Source organism: Leopardus geoffroyi, chromosome C1, assembly GCF_018350155.1.
Source record: "Leopardus geoffroyi isolate Oge1 chromosome C1, O.geoffroyi_Oge1_pat1.0, whole genome shotgun sequence".
NCBI classification, from domain to species: domain Eukaryota; kingdom Metazoa; phylum Chordata; class Mammalia; order Carnivora; family Felidae; genus Leopardus; species Leopardus geoffroyi.
This window is the reverse complement of record NC_059328.1, coordinates 50,448,238-50,456,053: the sequence shown is the minus strand read 5'-3', so window position 1 is coordinate 50,456,053 and position 7,816 is coordinate 50,448,238. Positions and strand designations below refer to the sequence as shown.

Below are 7,816 nucleotides of genomic sequence, written 5' to 3'. Positions count from 1 at the left end.
ATAAAATTCTTAGCGCTATATTTTCATTTTTTATACTGTCTCTTCCAAATCTAGTGTGTGACTTCCTAACAGTAAATCTTAATATGTACTAGACACGTTTTCAGTGCTCACAGGCCCGCAGGGCTAGCAGAGATCACACCGAATCACCCAGGTAGAGACGTATGCTCGTTTCAGGTGCCCAGACATTATTGTTGTTATTATTATCATGCATTATTTTATCTTGTATTTAATTCCCACTTTCATGATATTTATTCTACCCATTTCAGCATGAAGTTCTCATTCACAGTCAAGAAGGCAAGAGCTAAACAGGGATGGAGTGGCTGGTCTCACTTTCTCTTTGTCTGTGAATATTAACGAGGGTACCTTTTACAGTTAAAAAGCATAAAGAAAGCTCGTTAAGGGCAATAACATCCCCTAGCCCGCAACTCTCTCTAGAACCACAAAATGGGTATGTTACAGAGGCCTGGGAACTAATTCTCTCCAGATGTTTGCAAAGCGAGCAAGACCAAAAGGTGGAAACTGAAATTACTAAACACTTAATAAGGAGCTGATGGAACCGAGGCCCCAGGGTTGGCTCAGCAATAAGTGAAACACAGAGACCCTGTTTGTTCAGAGGAACTTCAAAGCGCCCTATAAACTCCTAGGAAAGGTGAGAGGCAAAAACGCTACAGAGAATCCAGCATTCCTGCAAAGTCAAACTGGGGACTAACTTGAGATGCTTTTCCTGGTGCTTAAGAAGAAGACTGAGGGGCAGGTCTGGTAAGCAGATGTTTGACTTTTGTTTATGCCCATTCTTACATACAGTATGTGCATGTTGGGTATAGGCGTTTCTCTTGCTAGCCCAAAGGGGATAAACCAATTAAACATTAGTTAAAAAAAAATAGAAAGAGAAAATGCCTTTTCTGTACTAAGTATTCTCCACACTAAAACCATAAAATTGCTAATGAGACATAGTTGATCCAAATGAAGTTGGTTATATTTATCTTCATTTTTTTCTTTCTTCCCTCCCTTTAATAGTGGGAGAAACAACATGGAACTTTGGCTAAGATCATAATTAAAGAGGAAGAAAAGAGACTAATTAATCAAAAGGGGTATCCGTTGCAAGTCTGACACATTATCTCTTTGGTCACTGGTTACCCAGCAAGAGAAAGGCTTCCAGGATCCCATCCTGTAGCTGTTTTTTTGGTCTTGGTTTTGGGTGTTCATTGCCAAGCACTGTGACCTTCTAGGTATACGCTGTTCACCTTTTATATCTTTCTTTGGGGTTCAAAGAAAGAATGAAACAATGGTAGCTTAAAAGGAAGACAAGAAAGGTGATCAAAAGTGACCCATTGCCTAAGCACAATAGCTGCCACGGAGGAGGGTGGAGAGTGGTGGAGAATGACTCTCATTGTAGAGTTACTAAGAGATAGAAAAACAGTTCTGGCAGTGTTAGAAACGGAGGCATCTTCTCCTTGAAGAATCAACAAGTGGGTCCACCACCTTTTTTTTTCTTTTTTTTAAGAACAGAATTACGTAACATTACATTCAGAATATAATAGTTAAATGCATAGTCTCTTTGGACTGAGGTAGACCTAGGTTGGATTCCCAGCTCAGCTGCTTACTAGCTAAGTAATCTTTGAAGTTTTTTTGTCTTTTTTTTTTTAAGATTTTTTAATTTTTTATTTTTGAGGGAGGGAGAGAGAGAGAGAGAGAGCGAGAGAGTGAGAGCATGTGCATAAGCAGAGGGAGGGGCAAAGGGAGAAGGAGAGAAGGAGAGAGAGAATCTCAGGCAGGCTCCATGCCCCATGCAGAGCCCCACCCAGCGCTCGATCTCATGACCGTGAGATCATGACCTGAGTCGAAATCAAGAGTCGGACACTCAACTGACTGAACCACCCAGGTGTCCCAGTAAACTTTTAGGTTTTTAACCTCTCTTGGGTCTCAATTTCTTCGTCTATAAACAGGGCATGAAAATAATACCTTTTTCTTAGGACTGTGGTGAGGACAAACTGAGGTATGCATGCACCTTTGTAGCCCAGTTCCTGGCAGAAAGTGAAATAACTAATGACCTATCAGCCCAGGCTTTATTCAACTCTCTTCCTGCAGAAAGCTATTCTTTTGGTATTCATGATTTGGTAGATTCCACGATTTGCAGACCGATCATTTCCTTTCTTTTCTTTTTAAAATGTTTATTATTTTTTATTTGCTTTATTATTATTATTATTATTATTATTATTATTATTTTTAGAAAGAGAGAGAGGGCATGAATGGGGAGAAAGGTAGAGGAGAGAGAGAGAATCCCACTCTGAGCATGGAGACTGATGCTGGGCTCTATCCCATGACCCTGGGATCATGACCTGAGCTGAAATCAAGAGTTGGACACTCAACAAACTGAGCTACGCAGGAACCCCTCATTTACCTTCATAATCTCCAAAGGGTGGGTTCATCAAGGTTTGTTCCTTGTAGTATCTTTCTTCATACAGAAAAGGAACAGTCTCTGCTGAGTTTTGTACTTGCTGGATTTCTGAACTCCGAGCGTTTACTGGAAGTGTGGTTTTCCGAGATGGAGCACTGGCTAAGGATCCGCACGGCACCCTGCACCCATGTTTCCCTCAGCTCCCCCTTCTCAGTTCTTCTGTGCGAACGGTCAATCAGCATAATAAAGCATTTCATAAAGTCATGATTTGACAAGAAAAAGATCAATGTAAATACTACACAGACAAATACTGTGAGGAGAAACATCTGGATGTCCACTGCTTGCTTCCTGTTGAGAGAGTTTGGGAATTTGGGGGTTTTAACAGTTGGACAGAGCTAATTTTGGAAACTACTTCACATTTCTACAAAAAAAAAAAGTGCACACATTTATTACACTTCACTCATCAGATGAGGGAAGCTGGCGGTCAACTTCCCAGGCCTCTCTGAGAACAAAAGAGATTTAATTGGACATGGAGCAGACGGTTTTCCTTCTCTTTCCACTCCTCACTGCTAGGGCATCCCTTCTCCTTCGTCATGGTTCAGGTTTCCTTGATTTCTTCCTTTCCTGCTTATATTCAGTGTCCTCCAAGTTTCCAGAAATCCCAACTTTAAATTCCGGATTTGCCACTGACTGGCTAGCTAATCTTAACAAATCTCTTACTCTGTCTATACCACAGTTTCCTCTTTTGAAAATAAAATTAATCTCTTAAATATGGAGAACAAGCAGAGGGTTCCTGGAGGGGGGATGGGCTAAATGGGTAAGGGGCATTAAGGAATCTACCCATGAAATCATTGTTGCACTATATGCTAACTAACTTGGATGTAACTTAAATAAATTTAAAAAAAAGAAAGAAAAGAAAATTAATAGTAATAATAATTACACTTTACACTCAAATGTCACAGGGTTATATAGATCAAGACTCCTCCTTGTCCTTCCAGTTCCCAGACCATTCAATGTTCTTTCTTGCTTCTATTATCTTAAATTTTTTTTTTTTCTTTTCTCAAGCAGGCACCGGGCTCAGCAAGGAGCCCAATGCAGGGCTCCATCCCATGACCCTGGGATCATGGCCTGAGCTGAAATCAAGAATCAAATGCCTAACTGACCGAACCACCAAGGTGCCCTCTATTATCTTTTCATGCAAGATATTCCTTTTCCCTAAAAAACTGTGATTCAGCCTTTTAGATGCAGCCCAGATATTACTGGTACTGTGAGAGATTCTTTCTCTCTCATTCTCAGGTGATAGTGTTGTATGGGGACAGATGGTAGCTACACTTGTGGTGAGCATAGCGTAACATGCAAACTTGTCGAATCACTATGTTATACACCTGAAACTGATGTCATATTGTGTGTTCGCTGTACTCAGATTTAAAAAAAAAAACACTTCAAAGCACAATTAGTAGCATGGGAAATGCTACTACACATCTTTAGTAAGAAAAAGCAACTTATAAAATAATACAATCCAAATCTGGTAAAATATGATACGTATACATCACTATTTTTTTTAATAGGATGATACCGGGGACTCTTCTTGTCTCGGACCCCAGGCTATCGATGCAAAGCTGAAGGAACTCTCACATTCTAAAAAGGAGATGCTAGGTACATAACTGCAGTGCTAGTAAAAGGTAGACCAGCCTACCCCACCACCTCAATCAGCCTACAAAAGCAAAGACAAGAAACTCAAAGTCAGTTTGCTTCACTAGGAACTGCTAGTGAGCTATTAGTTGAATAAGAACTCTTCTGTGTTATCTTCATCTCCATTCCCCGTGAGTTACCCACCTTTCGGGCCAAATGAGAGTAGCCCTAAGAGAATAATTCATAGAAATTAGGACTGCCTACAGGAGGGGAGCCTGGCTTCACACTCCTTGCTGGATGCTGGCTGAATTATACACACTCCCAGGACCATGGAGGTGCTGCTTGCCATGTCAAGTAGACTGAGAAAGTTCTTGGAGCTTGACACATACTCCCTTTCCTAGAGTGGGGGGGGGGGTCACATGTGAACCCAGAGAGTTGTGCCTACTTCCTGTCTGAGTACCCTGAGGCCAGAGGAGCAGTTCATAACATCAGGGCAAGCAGAAGAAGCATCAGAAGGGGTAGTGTGACGCCACCATTCAGTGTGGAAGGGATGCCTCAGTTTTCCACAGCCCAAGAGAGTATTTTCAAAGGTAACCGGATTTAAAGCTCCTTAAAGGTCACCCCAGCAGAAAATGGTACAGGGTAACTGCAAAAGCTTGGTGTGGAAGATGGCAAGACATCAGCTGGAGTGTGCATCATTCCGACTAATGTCAGGGAGCTTCACATTGCATAGTCCTGGGGGTGCATCCCAATAACCCACACACCCAGTGCTCCAGAGACTGAGGGTGGGGAAGCCTCCAATCACAGACAGGCAGTCTTAGCCAGTGGAAACCTAAGACAGAAGCAGCAGCAGCTAGGAAAGGGTGTTTCTGTCTCTTCCCCTTCCCCTCCCTTCCACCTCCCCTCCAGTGGTGGGAGGAGAACAGACCCAGACACACAACTCCCACTCCCTACTAAGAGTTCCCTGACCTTGACTCAGGTCTGTGTTGAGGATTACAAATTGGAGGATATTGGGGAGAATAGAAGTTTTAATTGCAAGAGAGATTGAAACTTTGATTTAGACTCAATGAAAGTTGCCATTATAATTGAAAATGACATTTTCCTTGGGGATCCATTTTGCTCTCAAGATCTCATTCTTGATGATGGAGGGAGAAAACTTAGATTTGCCAATGAAAAATAATGCAGGCTTTATTTCATTCATTTCACTTCACAATGTCCAGACCCTTTGATGTCTTGCAAATGAAGAAGGAAGATATCCTTAAATTCCTTGCAGCAGGAACCTACTTAGGTGGCACCAACTCGACTTCCAAATGGAAAGTACGTCTACAAAAGTTAAAGTGATGGCATCTACATCATAAATCTGAAGGGGACCTGGAAGAAGCTTCCACTGATGGCTTGTGCCATTGTTACCATTGAAAACCCAGTTGGTGTCAGTGTCACGGCCTCCAGGAACACCGGCCAGTGGGCTGTCCTGAATTTTGCTGGTGCCACTGTAGCCACTCCTACTGCTGGGTACTTCACTCCCACAACTTTCAATAACCAGATCCAGGCAGACTTCCAAGAACCACATCTTCTGGTGGTTACTGAGCCCAGGGCTGACCACCAGCCTCCCGTGGAGGCATCTTATGTTAACTTGCCAACCACTGCTCTGTGTATCACAGACTCTCCTCCATGCTGTGTGCACATTGCCATCCTGTGCAACAACAAGGGAGCTCAGTGGGGCTCATGTGGTACATGATGGTGCGGGAAGTTCTGTGCACCTGTGCCACCATCCCTCATGCACACCCATGGGAAATCATGCCTGATCTATTTCTACAGAGATTCTAAAGAGATAGAAAAGAAAGAGCAGGCCACTGCTGAAAAGGCCATGACCAAGGAGGAATTTCAGGGTGAGTGGACATCTCTAGCCCAAGCAAACTGCTTGAGTTCTGCTATCGAGCTCAGGTTGCTGACTGGCCTGAAGGCACGCAGGTGGCCTCTGTGCCCATCCGGCAGTTCCATACTGCAGACCAGAGCCCCTCGTCTGCCACTGAAGACTGGTCTGCAGCTCCCATTGCTCAGACCATTGAATGGGTAAGAACAACACTAAGTGGTGTTAAGTTGTTCTTCTATAGGTTCTTAAACTGAATGCGGAAAATAAGATTAATAGAAAATAAAGTTTCTTAAAAAAATAAAAGAAAGGAGAAGAGAAGAGAAGAGAAGAGAAGAGAAGAAGAGAAGAGAAGAGAAGAGAAGAGAAGAGAAAGGTGATATAGTCTCTAGGTTTAAAACTGTCCCAGGTAAATGTTCAGCGGATTCTGTTAGTAGGACTATCACGACTGTATCTCCTTCTCAAGTTGTTTCCTCTTCCCCTCCTTATTTCTGTAATGGTGTCTGAGCTTAGGCAGGACCTTACATATCCTCTTCAGAGTGGGAGGAGAAGTCTCTGATCCATGTACTGCGTCCTCATTTTACAGATGAGAAAATAGAGGTTCAGTAGCCTGTAAGGGTACATAGCAGCTAGTGAGGGGCAGAACTACCTCTGTGGTTGGGCAGAGGTTGATATACATAAATGCAAGATCACCAGGTAAATGGATTAGGCAATTGACATGTCAGAAGAATGAGGAGCACACTGGCTGGGTTGGGTGGCTGAGGTGCCAGATCTTGATACGTTTGTCAGGACACTCTCAGACTCATATAAAGCACACCAGACTGACACAATTGAATCACGTCTATATTTCTGAAAGATGAACATGGTCCAATAAAGGACAAAGGATTTCACATGGTTCAAAGTATGTATTGCACTATTTGTTCCATTCACTTATTTCTCATTCATTTATTACATCTCTATTTTGTGGGTCTTACTAATAAGGTATCGTTCTAGGCACTAGGGATACAGAACATAAATAAGATAGCCCCTGCACTTACAGAGCTTTTTTTCTAAAGAGGAAGGGAAAGAATAAAAACTAATTATACTATTCATGCCTTATTATAATTTTTGATAAGTGATATGATAAAGAAATTTAGTGTCCCATGAGACCATAAAATAAGGACATGACCTATTTGGTGGATCAGAGAATCTTCTCTTGAGAGAATGGCATTTGAGCTAAGCTATAAAAGATAAATAGAAGCTAGCCAAGGGGAAGGGAAGAGTTATAAGAATGTTCCAGACCACATGTGTGCTATTCCTATTGAGACACAGCATGGCTCAGCCACAGACCTGAAAAAGAGCTGGGATGACTGGACAGTGGTGAGGTCAGTTCTACAAGATTTTAGATTAAGTAGCTGTTGGATTCAGTCCATGGTCCAGGAAGCAGTGTATGGGGGAATACCCATGATCTTACTGGGTGTTTGCTGGGAGAATCTAGGAATTGGAAGAGGGATCATTTTGGCATGCCGTCCATATGATGTAACAGAAAATCCATCTAATAGTACTTAAAACTGAAGTTAGCAAACTTTTTCTGTAGATGGTCGGATAGTAAACATTTTAAGGCTTTGCAGGCCATGCTGTCTCTATTGCAATTATTCAGCTCTGCAGGGGTAGCACGAAAGTGGCCACAGACAATATATGAACAAAGGAGCACGGCTGTGTCCCAATAAAGCTTTATTTATTGGCCCACAGGTTGGAGTTTGTTGATCTTTGGGATATAATAGGATACTTACGGGTCACTTAGAAGAAGTCACTAGCAAGTGACCAACAGTGGTGGTTGCAGGGTTGATTCAGCAACCTTATAGGGTAAGGAAGCTGGAGAATCAGCCCTGGGATTCTTTTATGGTCATGTGAGCAAATAGAACAGAAACACCAGG

General features: G+C 42.4%; 1 pseudogene; it reads left to right on the top strand.

Moving 5' to 3' along the window:
- Nucleotides 1–5,038: 5,038 nt before the first annotated feature.
- LOC123599989 lies at nt 5,039–6,221 on the top strand (annotated as a pseudogene).
- The last annotated feature ends 1,595 nt before the right edge of the window (nt 6,222–7,816 follow it).